This window comes from Chiroxiphia lanceolata, chromosome 8, assembly GCF_009829145.1.
Source record: "Chiroxiphia lanceolata isolate bChiLan1 chromosome 8, bChiLan1.pri, whole genome shotgun sequence".
NCBI lineage: Eukaryota > Metazoa > Chordata > Aves > Passeriformes > Pipridae > Chiroxiphia > Chiroxiphia lanceolata.
In genome coordinates this window covers 22552228-22566166 of record NC_045644.1, presented here as the reverse complement: position 1 = coordinate 22566166, position 13939 = coordinate 22552228, and positions in this window count along the sequence as shown.

Genomic DNA, 13939 nt, shown 5'->3' with positions numbered 1-13939 from the left:
TTCCAATTTAGCCCATGGCTCCGAGTTCTGCTTTAACTTTAGCACTACCCACCAAGACCAGGCGACGTTCTTCTGCATACCCCTGACGCCTAGGTCGGATCTGCCCAGCTCCTGCCAGCCCCTCCAGAACTGCAGAGCACTGTCAAGTCCACTTGCCAGACTTGATCCTCCTCCCTTTGCTTTTTGTCCTGTATTTTTCTGATAACAGTGCTGAACTATGTTACTGTGGAAAGGGACTTCAAAACAGCTTGCGCTTTGCAAATTTACTTCATAGTCTAAGGTTCAAACAGTATACGCAGCTCCTGAAGCCAAGTCAAACAGGAATCTAGGGCCTGTGGGACTTTCAACATTTAACTTTTCTTTAGGCTACAATTATTTTGCTTAGAAACTAGACCCTTGATCTGTTGCAGGAGGCTGCAGTTTAATAAAGTCAAACAATTTGCTCTTTGCAATGTACTATTTGCAGTACAAGTATCATTGAGTTACACTGCTCCCCCTCACTGCTGCCTCCTGGAACCTCATCTGTTTATATACAGAAAGTACTCCTAAAAATACCCAGTGATGTTAGCCGAGGATCTGGTTCTGTCTCTCCTCCTCCTGCTTTTGCCTCCATAACATCCTTCCATCATCTTGATGCTCAGCAACCCCAGCTGTTCAAGCAACCTTATTCCTGTCTCACTCTCTAAGAAATTGTCCTTCTCCTTCCTCCTCTGCCAGTAGCCATTCTCATCCTGCCACAGAGCAGCTTCCATGATGTTGCCATGTCATGTTCCATCTAGTGTTTTCTCACTTGATCACTAAATTACAGTGAAGCCTGTGTTGTCTTTCTCAAATCTCTGAGTACACCTACATGGCTCTACCCACTTTTCAGACAATAAGAAGGTGCCAAGCCAGGGCAATAATTGTACCAGAAAGAGAATAACATCTTCTACTTTACTTTGTAAAGGGACATTTGAATACTGAAAACAAGATACAGTATTCTCCACAGATTAACTTTTGAAACCACTCTCAGAAAGTTACTCTGGAGAGAAAGCATCTCTCAATGGAAATACCACTGCAAATAAAAATATTTTCACAGTAGTTCAAACAGAAAATCTGCACAGCAGAAGTCCAGCCAGCTGACAAAAACATCAGTTCTTAAACTTTAAATTCAAAAGCAAGTCTGGGATTCAGCTCACACTTCTGATCTGTCTGTTGCTCAAGATGCAGGCAGAGACTCCCCTCACACAAAATATCACTTGTCAAGGAATAGAGTCTTCCATTTGCTGCAGTCTGGTCCTGCTTGTTGCCAATCATCTTCATGACCACAAAGATCTTCCAGCGCGTGAAGCAGACATCCAGCACAGACTGAGATTCATAGCAGCACAAAGGATCTTTGATGCTTCTGTCTGTCCACACATCACCCATTGAGCTGAATGTTTCTCTTCTATAGGTGATAGGCAGATAGACGCTAAAAATGAAAGCTCAACAATTCTACTGCTGTGGTAGACAAGATTGACTCCTGTGGTTATTCCCAGTGTAAAACTCTTCTGACAGTTCCTGCTCTACAAACTCCTTTCTATGAAAACAAAACATCTAATTCCCCCTAATTCAATAACAATTATAATTCATCAATTAATTGAATATTAAACATTGACAATTAAATATTCACAAAAATTTACAACCAAAATGATTCATCAAAGCCCTTAAGATTGTTTTTGGAGGAGCATCAGTTCTTTGACAAAAATTCCCAAACCCCAAGAAGCAGAGAACTGTAAGAAGCGAGACACTGAAATTTTTTGCAGCAATATAATTTAGGTTGCTTACAATGAATAAATAAATAATTCAGCTCTTTACAAAAACCCCACCCATCATTGGAAAACCATCAGCCAGTGAAGAGTGAGCAAGGAATTATTTGCTCAGCTCTGGCGACAATTGGCTGTTACAAGAGTTATTCTGACACATTGTTTTCGAGAACATCTGTTTCCACTCCGACTCCTTTAACTTTCAGATGTGAAAAACAAAAGCTCATTTTCATGCCATGTCTTCCATCTTCAGTTGGCAACAGTTGCATGATTATGAAGTTATTGTTATGCTGGATGATCTGTTTGTCAGTTTATATTTTCCTATCATATCTATTTTTAGCTGCTCATTAGTATTACTTGGAGCCTCTCCCATAAATCTTAAACATTTATAGCACATCTCGACAATTCATCAAATGGAGCCAACCTCCAAGGAAAGGAAACCCAAACCACTTCCCCTGCTCAGCTGAATGAGATTCAGATCCTCGTCTTTTAAATTTCAAACTCAACATTTTCCCATCTGCTCTTTATACACAACAGCCCCGTTGCTCTGCACCAGTATTTTATTCTCCATTCATAACTTTTTACTTCCCTCCAGAGGTTTTCTGATGCTTTTAGTCTGCTGGACTCATAGAAGACTTAGATTTTGGAGGGCTTTCCCCTCCCCCCCTCAATTGAAGGGGAAAAATAATCATTCAGCAATGAATGGCCACTTTTCATTGCTCATTCACAAGAGAGACACAGCAGGGTCCCAGGGCTGGATTCAAAGACACTTTTCTTTGCTATTCTCACTAGAGGGAAAAAAATATTTATCAGAAACTATTCAAATTAAGAATATTTGGAAAATTAAATTTACTTTTTGTTCTATTCATTGACTTGCATTTCCAACCCTCTCCGGATGCATGTGTAACCATCAATCAGCTGCACAATTTTTGTAGCTATGGTCACACCTGGAGGTACCAGTACATGTGATCTTGCCAGGTCACCCATGCAGGGGACATTTCTAAAGTATTCAGTCTATAATGGCCAACATTAAGATGATTTCAAGAAATGACAACCAACAGATGTTGCCTGGCCAAGAGTTTTGAAGAAGGAAAATCTATACTGGTGAAGAACTAGCCCCCCCAGCCAGGCAGCACTCAGCTGCCACGAGAGGCTGTGCCCCAGCTCCTGGCTGTTGGGACCAAAGACTGTCACAGGCCAGGGGAGACTGTTCTCCTCCTCCTCAGCTGTCCTAGGAATGTCCCAGCCTTGCACACCCTGCACAGTTGAAGGCTAAGCAACACATTTCTCAGATGCAACTGTTATTTGTCCATGTATAATTAGCTGATACCTGACTAGAATACACAACTGAATAAAAAACTCAGACTGACCATCTTTTTAATTTCCTACATATTTGAATTAATCAAATGAGACATCATATAACAAGAAATGAAAACTGTACCAAGGAAAATAGTTCTGGCATGCATGTTAGCCTCAGAGTGGCTTTAACTTAAACAGCTCATCTGATCAGGCAGAATAGCATTATGTGGCTCTTCAGGGAGGAAGGGAGTGCTTGGGAGAAGTCAGTAACACAAAGGAGTATTTAGATTTTTACAACCAAAATTGCTTTCCATCAATTCACACCATTCTTCTATTCACCTGATGTCATTTCCTACTGTCAATGTTTTGGAAGAAAAAAAAAAAATTAGTTTATACTCAGTTACACCTCCATGTGGTTACACTCTGGTTTTACCATCACCACTAACCTCCAGCAAGTCTGCCACTTTCTAATCCAGCCTGCTTCACAACAGACTTATGTCAACTTCCCTGCATCTCTGCTATCCCAGATCCTTTTTGGCCAGATGTCAAGTACCAGTGCCATAGCAGAACATCTGGACAGTCATCCAAAAGCATTTCAACAGATGAATGGTAATACATCTTTTTCAGGCTGGTCATGTTGACAACAGTCATCCATCCTAATGCTGAGAAATGCCTGTCTGCCTGCCAATAAAGATACTGGTCTGCTAAAAAATAAAGAAATTAGTTTTGGGCTACTTGGAAAAAATATCCTGAAGGGCTAAAAATTCTATATATTCTAGTAGTAGTCCCATGCAAGAGCATTTCTGGAGTGCTGTGATTTTACTGGCAGAATATCACACCGCAGAATATCAACTTACAATGTGAAACAGACATTTTGAAAAGAAAAAAGCAAACAGTGCAGACACAATGATTCACAGGGATGAGATTACAGCAGCAAACTCAAGCAAGTCAAAGAAAGCACCACCATCTCAGCATCCCCTGCCCACTCCAACCACTCTTCCCATGAAAAGAAGTATGCCAAATCCCTTACAATTCTTTCAAATTAGAACACAAGATTAAATTGAAGAGTGACACAACTACAAGGCTCAAATCTTATCCAGATTTCCCTTAGCACTAGACATATACAGACCTGGGACCCTAAAAATTTATTATGGTAATAGCAACCCTGGACCCAGAATCACAGCTAGACTCAGACACACATAGAAATGACCCCTGTATCTACCTAAGCAAGAATTGTATTTCTGCCAGCCCCAGATGTTCAGAACTCTTGTATCACACACATATACAGCCTTTCCCATTGCGAGAATGTCTTTATAAAGCATGGGATTTTATTATTTGTTTTAAAGTTCATTGTTTTCATTATTTTCTTGACAGGAGCAATAAACTTAGTTTCCTCCTCCTCTCCCCTGCCAAGGAAAGCTGAGATTCTCTGGTAGATTTAGGAGTGCGTACCATGTTATGAGACATGGAAAAATCTACACGAGCCAGAGTACTGCCACCTGGTACCCCCCAGCCATGTCCCAGGGCTAAAGCAGCTGGGAGCATATGCTGTTTCATTTACTTGGCTATGCCTTATAATGAGCAATGCCAGGGAAAGATGTATACATACATATATATTACAGCATCATCAACATCCATGACATTGGGACATTTAAGAAATCTTTTCACTTACCAGGAGCTCCAGTCCCTGCTCTGTCAGCTTTGGGAAGGAACTACTCTGTGTGAACTGTCAGTCACACTAAGATCCCTACTCAAACCAAGATGATTCCCACCAGAAAGTGGAAATTTGACCAGGCCCTATGTTATCACGTACAAACTGATGGAATAAATCTGTGTCTCAGTTTGAAGGGGATTGTTTCCTAACAGAGCCATAACCAATCAATTTTTAATTTTTTTTTTAAACATCTGGAAAGACTATACAATAATATGATTTATTCAAGGTTTTATTCTTTCAAAGGCAGATTTAGCTACATTAGCCCATAAGATGCGTGAATTGCCCAATTTTGGAGTTATCCTTTTAGCAGTGTTTTATATACATACTCAGATGAGAGTTCGGCTGCAAATGCAGAGAGAAAGTTGCATGTCACTAAAAAGTAAAGGTTGTAAGATGAACTGCTGCATAGTACAAAAGCACTCATATGTAACAGTGAAAACATTGTTATTTGGTTTAGTATAACTAATAGTATAAACGTTCCATAGCATCAGGAAACATAACTCAGAAACAGAAAACACTTACAATGACACTTCACACTTAGCAGGATGCAAGAGACGAGCCCCCCAACACTGCTGGCACCTGGTGTGTGCCAAGCCACCACCTGCTCTGTGCCTACCTGCAGCCTCCTCAGATGCTACTACTCAACCCCCATGGCCCTCAGCACAAGAGCATATGAATGGAGTGGGATCAGAGAGACAGAAAGGAGAAGGGGGCAGGACATAGCGGGGACCACAGGAGGACAGACACCCCGAGTCGCTCCCGTGAGTGGCAGCTCATCTTGTCCAAAGGCCTGAACTCTCACTGGAGAACAAAGATGCTTCACCTAAGTTGTTTCTTACAAACATTAATATGGGATTAAGTTTTTCACTATCCTGTCATAGCTGCCCAAAGGATTTAGATTTCAAGGCTGAAGACTTTTAGTAATTTCTGCCACAGCAGCATAGCAGGGCTCTGGAGACACTGACGGTATTTATAGCAGCCTGAAAATTGTACCTCTTCTTACCAGCTGAACCAGTTCCCTGAGCTGACTGCTACAGCTAATTGAGAGAAGACTGTCACATACCATCAGCTAAATTTACTGCTGGTCCTCAAGATCAGGTTGTGCTGACTGCATTGTGACAGCAGTGTCTAAAGGGAGGTCATCTTCATTTCTACATTTTCTCTCTAGGAATAAGAGTTTCTTCTGTATCTGCACTGCTAGGCTTCTATTTATAGGCTTGAATCCTGTGATGTAATCTTCCTTTTTGTTTCCAAGGAAACAATATTTGATGTATTCTACTTTCAAGTTTTTCTTCCTTTAGGTTTTCCTCTCTCTGCCTGCTCTCTCCCTCTCTTTTTAAAGAGATAAGTAAATAGGTAAAAACCTGCATTTACTTCTGGCATGTAATGTCATTCTCTTTCTCTAAAACCAGGCTTATTCATATCACTAAACAATTCAAGACATTTTAAAAATATGTTTAGCAATAATTTTATGCACTGTTTATACATATTACTTTTCTGGTTGTAAATAAGCTATGATTACATTTGGCAGCAACTCCTGTTGATAGCTCAATTTTCTCAAAAACTAAAGTTCTGCATCTCAGCCTCAAGTTCTCTTTTCTTCAAAGACTTTTTTAAAATCATGTCACTGACCACCCAGCCAGCTTTCCCAGGTTTACTCCTCAAGCTGGGGCTCCTGATGGCCAGTCCTGTCCCCTGACACTCCCCTTCTGGTGGCAAGCCATCTCCTGATGCCTCTTTGCATGCTCCTCTCTGGCCCAGGGCTGAGTTCTCAGGTCTGTGGTGGCACAGAGTTAATTTTTGTTCATGTGAAAATCCTCTACATTAATGTTCTTTTAAAATAATTGGTTGTCACTTCACTGTCTATAAGTCAGGAAAATGCAGGGGACTGAATCCATAATTTATACTGAAATCAGCATCTGTAACAACTAGAATAAAGTGTGTTGAATGGATACTTGCACAAAAGCAGGTGCTTTAAAGTCTTACTGGAAAAACAGTGGGTCAAGCTAATAGCTTTCCTTAAAGCTTTCAGCATGACTGTGTTTATGTGTATGGGTTGAAAGGTGTGGGAGAGACTGGCTGTTTTAACAAGAAGAGACTATTGTAACACTGCAGAAAAATTAAGAGTAGCAATGTTCATAAATGTAGTTGATTAATTCTGAGTGGGAAACACACTCTCATTTTTATTACTCCTGCCTTGTGCCTCCATGATATAATACAATAAATGAGTTGGACTGCTGATATTCTGCTCTAGGTACAATGAAGTAACAGCCAAAATTTTTTTAAGGGCTACCCATTTCAGAACATAAAAGGGCTGGTAAAATCCCAACCTAATAGATGACGTGGACCAAGAACACTCAATAAGAGTTTGTGTGGTGAAGGGGAGAAAAGGTGTTAAAGCACATGTTGAATATAAAATCAACAAAACATAGAATCTTACACTGTCAAAGAAATTATCAAAGTGAACATGGAAATGATCTGTAGTCAGCATCTTGGGTCATGTTATAGACTATTCCTATCAATTCATATGTCAGTTCTAAAAAATGTCAGGCTCCTTTTTAAGGTATCTGATCTTGATTCAGAGGCTCCAAGTCCTTCCACAAAATCTCTGGCTTGGCCACATCAAGAGATGTGGAATGGGAAGACTTTCATGATCTAGACCTCTGCCAATATCTCTGGTTTCTTTTCAAAAATTCATCACAGTTTTTCCTCAAATCCCAAAAATAAGGGTGTCCCATGCTCTGCAATCCTACTGGAAGCTGCTCCAGGAAGCCACTTCTCTCCTCCTGCCACCTCCAAAGCTTTCTTTGTCAGTTTTGTCCCAGATGACCACAATTGTTATCAAGCTTTCATATATCCTAATATAGCCATGACTTAATAACTCGACAATGCTGTCTCCTTCCTAGTGGTTACTCAGTCTCTTCAAGAGCCTCAGTAAAGATTCCACAAGCTTCAGGTGTTTATCACTAGGTTTTGTTAGTTTATTTCCAAAATAAAACATTTCTGGTAGCTAAAATGCAGAGCACATTTCATGGTCTGACAATGCATTGCTTTAGAGATTGTGGCTCTGTAAAAAAAGAGCTTTATCAAGTTTGTTTGCTACTCAAAGACAATCCTTGTCACTGGACAGGTCCACTTGGGTCTCAGTAAATCAAACGCTTATTTGATGTCAGTGAAACTAAGATGCAACTGCTGTTTTGCTCCAGGTTGTCAGAAAGCTTTTCAGTAATCGCTTTCAGTCAGAATAGATGCTCAATTGTTCTTTCCTGCAACAAGGGGGAAAAAACAGCAGCTTGCTCTTCCTCAATAATTCCCTCATATTTCATTTTTAATCTCTTAAGCAAATTACAAGTGAAGACCTTTGATGTATGCGCCAAACTCATTCATTTCTCAGTACTTGCTGGACTAGAGAGGATCTCCCGTTCTTATGCATGTGGATGATAATAACGACTTCAAAGCCCCCAGGCATGTGTTGGCTTTCCCTGATTTCCTTTCTAAGTATGCCTTTCATGGCCCAACACCAGTTAAGAACCATAAACAGCTGCACTTGAATGCCATCTATTAAGGCATTCTTGCTATCTCTTGCATAATGTAACAACTCTATTTCTACTTTACAGATCTACTCAGTCTGCCTTTTGCATTTTTCCTGAAATGAAGTACCCCATTTCCAGCATTTATGGTGTTCTCAGTTTAAAAGAGTCTGGAACCTGACCAAACTCAGGAGAAAAAGTAATTAAAAGGCACTTGCCCTGAGGTGGTGTGGAGCATTCCTGGTGGATTACAAGGCATTGTTTTGCTGTTGTGAGGTTTTATGACATGAAGTGTGCTTGATTACTTCTAGAAGGACGGTAGGTCATGGCCATATGGTACCAGAGGACCAGATGTTCCAAGTACAGCAGAACAGCTGCACCTAAGCAGTGGCTGGGCAAACTTCCCCAAAGCTTGCTTAGGAAAAATGAAATGGGGACATATTTCAAACCAGTTAATGTTATACGTTATAGTTATCATCATTATTTAGTCTGTTTAACTCGTTATCAGAACACTTGGAGGCAAAGAGCAAAGAAGAGTTAAGGAGAATATCGGATCGCCACATAAATTAAAAAAAACCACCACCAGAGACAATTTACACTGGAAGAAAATAAATAGTTTTGGAAAAGCTGTAAAACTTCATGCTTCAGGCTTCCAGCCAAGCTTCATCTAAGGAGGTGGAGTGGGAAGAGTAAACAGATTTTCTGTGAGGCAGAAAATTTATCCCATAAGTGAGGAGCACAGATTTCACGTAGTTTCCTTTAAGGGGTTTGTTACTGACCACTGGCAGACACCAAACCAATGCCCCCAGCATGACAACTCTGGTGTTTCCCCATCTGTGTTACCAGCAAGCTGGAAGCCTGTACCAAGTGGACTGCAAACATCAATCCAATTTCTGGCTCTCAGCTCTATTTGAGTCTAGATTTGGCACTCCGTATACCATGAGATTACTCTGACCTGAAACCTGCTCTCAGCATGTCTGGGCAATTTTTCTGATCAGTTACATACCAAGTATCTACTACTTTTGTTTATTTTTTTAAGTGTGTTATGCTTAGGAAATAAGCTGGACCACACATTTCTGGAATCTCTGCAGCAATATGTTATTAATGATACAGAGAAGTAGAAGGAAAAAAAACCTTCTTATCCCCATGAACAGTAAGAGTAGAAACAGACTGTGGCACTTTCCCAATTCTCTTCATCAAGACAATTAGGTGCAATCCTATGTGTGTTACAGTGGCATATTAGGGACAAAACCTCCTTGAATTTTGGCAATGCCATTTTCTTTATAGGGCACTTTAAACACTACAACCAATTGGAGACACCCCATTTTCAGATCTGGGGAGCACATCAGGATGTCCTGCACAGCACAGAATGATGCACTCACTGGTTACTCTCTCTGTGCAGGATTTCTCTGGTAGCTGCTCTTCTCACAGGGCTTCCTCTTAGCACCGACTGAGCAACAGGGGAGTCAGCAGTTTGGGGCCCCAGGCTTTTCCTCTTCCCAGCATTCTTCAGTAAGGGGAGGTTACAAGAAAGCCCTCAACCCTTATTTTCCACATTACTATGCCTTGGGATCTATACTCAATTTCAACACAAATCTCCCAGAACAGTTTTTCTGCTGACAGTGAGAGAAAAAGCAGAACAGTGAACAAAACGCCTTTCAGAGCCCTGGCCTCAGCCTCACCCTATAGGCCCAGGGAACCTTGTCCAGAACTGGGGTCCTTCCTTCCTAACCCCTCAAGAGCTTGCTTCATCCCTGGTCTCACATACTGTGAGCTATCAGCCCTCACTACTGCTGGGCTATTAGCCCTGTCACAGACATAGCAAGAGATGCACTGGCCAGTAAATTTGACTCCCATCAGGTCAAATCTAACTTACCCTCTTGACAATTCTGCCTAAGAAGCTCATAAAACAGCATTTCTACTTGTTATACTGCTTGGACAAACAACATCAACTGTTATCTACAAGAATACTTGCTTATTGACTAAAAAAAGAAAACAACCGCAAAACATAAAAATTGTACCATGAGCGTATAATTTCTGATGGACCTTTCAGTTCCCCCTATTTTGAAATTTCAGAAATGCTCTTTAATGTGTCAACTTAAAACACTCAGACTCCGAAATCCTTGCCCTGTGAAGCAAAGCTGCCCCTTTGATTTGATTTGCAGAATGGCCTCACAAGTCAACATAATTCTGGTTTCCCCGCTGATAGCAGCAAGCACAACCAACATCCAGCTGAAACACAGTAATGAACACGACAGACAATGCTTATTAGGGAATCAAATAAAACTCGGAATATATCAATCAAAAATAAGCATACAACAAATATTTTCTGGTAATCCTTAACTGGGAGATGAAGAGAGAAGCACAAACTCAAGCACAAACAGTAGGTTACCTAGGGCAGCAACTGTCATGTTTGTTCGATGGGTCTGCAATGCCTGGCTCAGCAGAACCCCAACCCCTGATGAGGGCCATTAAGCAATTCTTCAGTATAAAGAGTAATTACACAAGTAATGCCAAACTAGATACTCATGCACGCAAGGTATTCTCAAACAAGTTTTATGTAGTGCTGTGTAAATGCCAGTTGACTTCAGCAAGAATCAAGGGCATGCAGCATTTTGTGAGGAGGGTGCACAGTCATTGAAAGCATTTCTCTCTATCTGCAGTAATCAAAACAAGTTATAGCCAGGCTACAACTATATGTCTAGTTCGAAGACTGCTTGTCTGTGCGAGACAGAACCATCTGGATTTACTTTACAGTTAACTTTAAAATATATATATATATAAGGTTTCTTAACTTTTGCCAAACAACTGGAAACATAATGGTTTCTGCATGCTGTTAGCATCTCAGTACAGCAAATGTCTATTAGGACAATCTTATATAATTACATACTTATTCTTCCCATGAAATTGTTAAAATCCCAACTTTTCCAAATAAGTGCATATTTTGTAGTGAAGAGGAAATCTTCCAGATCACCAGGTTGGAATGGGGGAGGGAAGTCTTCTAAAGCAGAACTTTACTCAAAGCTTTTACTTTAAACTAACATGAAAATTTCAAGTCTTAGTGTGTCAGATTTTTCCAACTGTACCTCTAGTGTGGTCTGGCCAGAAATGTACAATTTCTTTTCCTTTTCTTTGTGGAAGAAATCCATTCCTTCTAAGATTTTTTTTTTTAACTTTTTTTTTAGGATGTCTTTCCCCCCATCCCAACCCTTCCCTCTGGATGGGACTTGAGTTCTCATCCTTCTCACAGCTCTGTACTCTTGTACCAGAAAGTACCACTTAGGGTGCTGGTCAGTGGCACTTTTTTGGCCACAGTCTTACTCATTCTGCTTCAGTGTCATCTTTTTTCCCATCTAAGCCTTTGGTTCTTCCATTTATAGCATCAGCTCTCTAGTCTAGGAATCGTATCATGTATCTGAGCAGTGTCTGGCACTGTTCCTGGACGGCCCTTTGACAGTTTCAGAACACATGTGAAAAATGAAGGGATAATGAATTTTGCCCTGGGGTCACGTTCTAGGGCTGGGCAGTGGCTGTGCTCAGACAGGCACACAGGGACAGCGGGTGATGGCACTTGAGAGTCCATCACCAACAGCAGGGACCTGCCCATGGAACACAAGCAGGCTGACTGCAGGCAAGGCTCCAGGGAGGGGGAGTGATCTGTGTGTTCAAAGCACCATCATCAGCCTGGCCAAGATTTTCAGAAATTACCAAAAACATGGCAAACACTGGCTTTTAGGAGTCGAAGGCAACTATTCAACTTTCCAGAAGGGAGGTGCTCACCTCTTCCAAAATAAGAGCCTTCCTGCTGTGTTTTCCATGTGTCCAGGCTCCCAAGCACTCCAAGTGATTGGCCACTTTCGAAACATCTCAGCAGCTAGTAATTTTTTCATTAGCAAAACCAAAACTAATGGAAACATAAACAACTGGTCCCAAACATTGGACGCAATCCTGTGCAATGTGCTCTAGGATGACCTTACTTGAGCAGGGAAGTTGGACCAGATGACCCACTGTGGTTTCTTCCAATCTTATGCATTCTGTGACTTTTCCAGAAAGTGAGGGATCTTCCTTACATGTTCTCAGGACCCTATGGAGAGAGGGGCACAAGGGCTCATATTGTTTTGACAGCCAGTCAGACAGAAAAATACTTATTTTTCAGATGCTTGCCTGAAAAAAACAATACCACAAAACATTGTCATGCCTTTGATCTGATATCAGAAAGACAACCTTGGTCAGAGACAAGCAACAGACCACTGCCCATCCTTGGGGCACAAGAACCTTCTACCACACACCTCCCAGAGCAGCCTCCTCTCACCAGCACTGCTGGTCTGCTGTATCACCTTACTCATACTCCCCCATACTGGGTCACCTGCAGGGATAAAAAAGCAACCAGTGCTAGTTTCTATTATATGGGGTCTGTATCTCCTTCTCCACAAAGTTTCTCTGTTATCAGTAAAGAATTAATTTGCACAACAACCTTACAAGGTAACTTAGAAGGCACAGCAGGTTTCTAACATCTAAGCTCTTTCTCATTTTAAGAGCAACTATCTGAATAATTGGCAGGGAGGAGCTTGGCTGCTCCGTAATACAGAAACTTGGCTAGAGTGATGCTGTTTGCATGAAACAGCAGCAGATCTAATGCCCAGAACTTGAACTGAAACTGTTTGTTATTACTTCACATCTGTACTGCAGTATTAGCCACAGGCCACGACCAAGTCTGGCCCTGGTCCTTCTGGGATGAACTTTTATGTTTTAAACAGACAGGGGATGACAAAGGTGATTGAAAGAATTCAAAGCAATGTTAAAAATAACTGATATGGTCAGGAATTTGTGTCCCACTGAAAATTAATGGCACCTACTGTGTGACTTGGATGCTTTGGTAAAAAACACTTGGGCAACCTGAAACTTTGGTCAGGCACAGAAGACTGTTTCTGTTCTTGCAAGAAATGAAAAAAGTTCCACAGTAGGTTTTCATCAACAGTTGGCTGCTTTTTGCAGGTACCGTGGTGAGAATAGAGAGCACTGTGAGCCAGAAAGATAGGCAAGCAGTTCAGGCAGGTCTGCTCAGAGAGATCACTTCCAGGATGGTCATCTCAACAGAAGGAAAGCAGGTCCAGAGACCAATGGGCTACTTCTCAGTATCACATGCTTGCCCTGACTGGTCTCTTTGCCTCCTTTCCCCATTCCCAGGCACAAGGCAATGGATCTGAAGAATTTCCCTTGAGAAATATCAATACCCATGTGACAGCTGGATCTTATGTCATTGCAAGCCTAGCTCCAACAGCACCAAAATCTCATTACTCCTAATGTTGTTGACTGAGTTGGCAGCTCTGAGGCAGGGTTTGCTGCAGAACAAATGCCCAGGTGGAGGATATTGTGTACCAGCTGCTCGCATGTGATCACCAATCCCTCCAGCAAACAGCCCTGTAGGCCAGGAAAGTCATCACTCCTTCAATGAACAAAGTGCTGGAGTGGAAGAGGTGTGACTCTGACACCAAGGAACCCAGATTTGATCTTTGCTGAATCTGGCTGTGACTTACCAGAGAAAGTTTTAGGCTTTCTTCAATAGGAAGGCATGGAGCTTTTCATGGAACCTCTTTAGGGAAGTAGAGAAA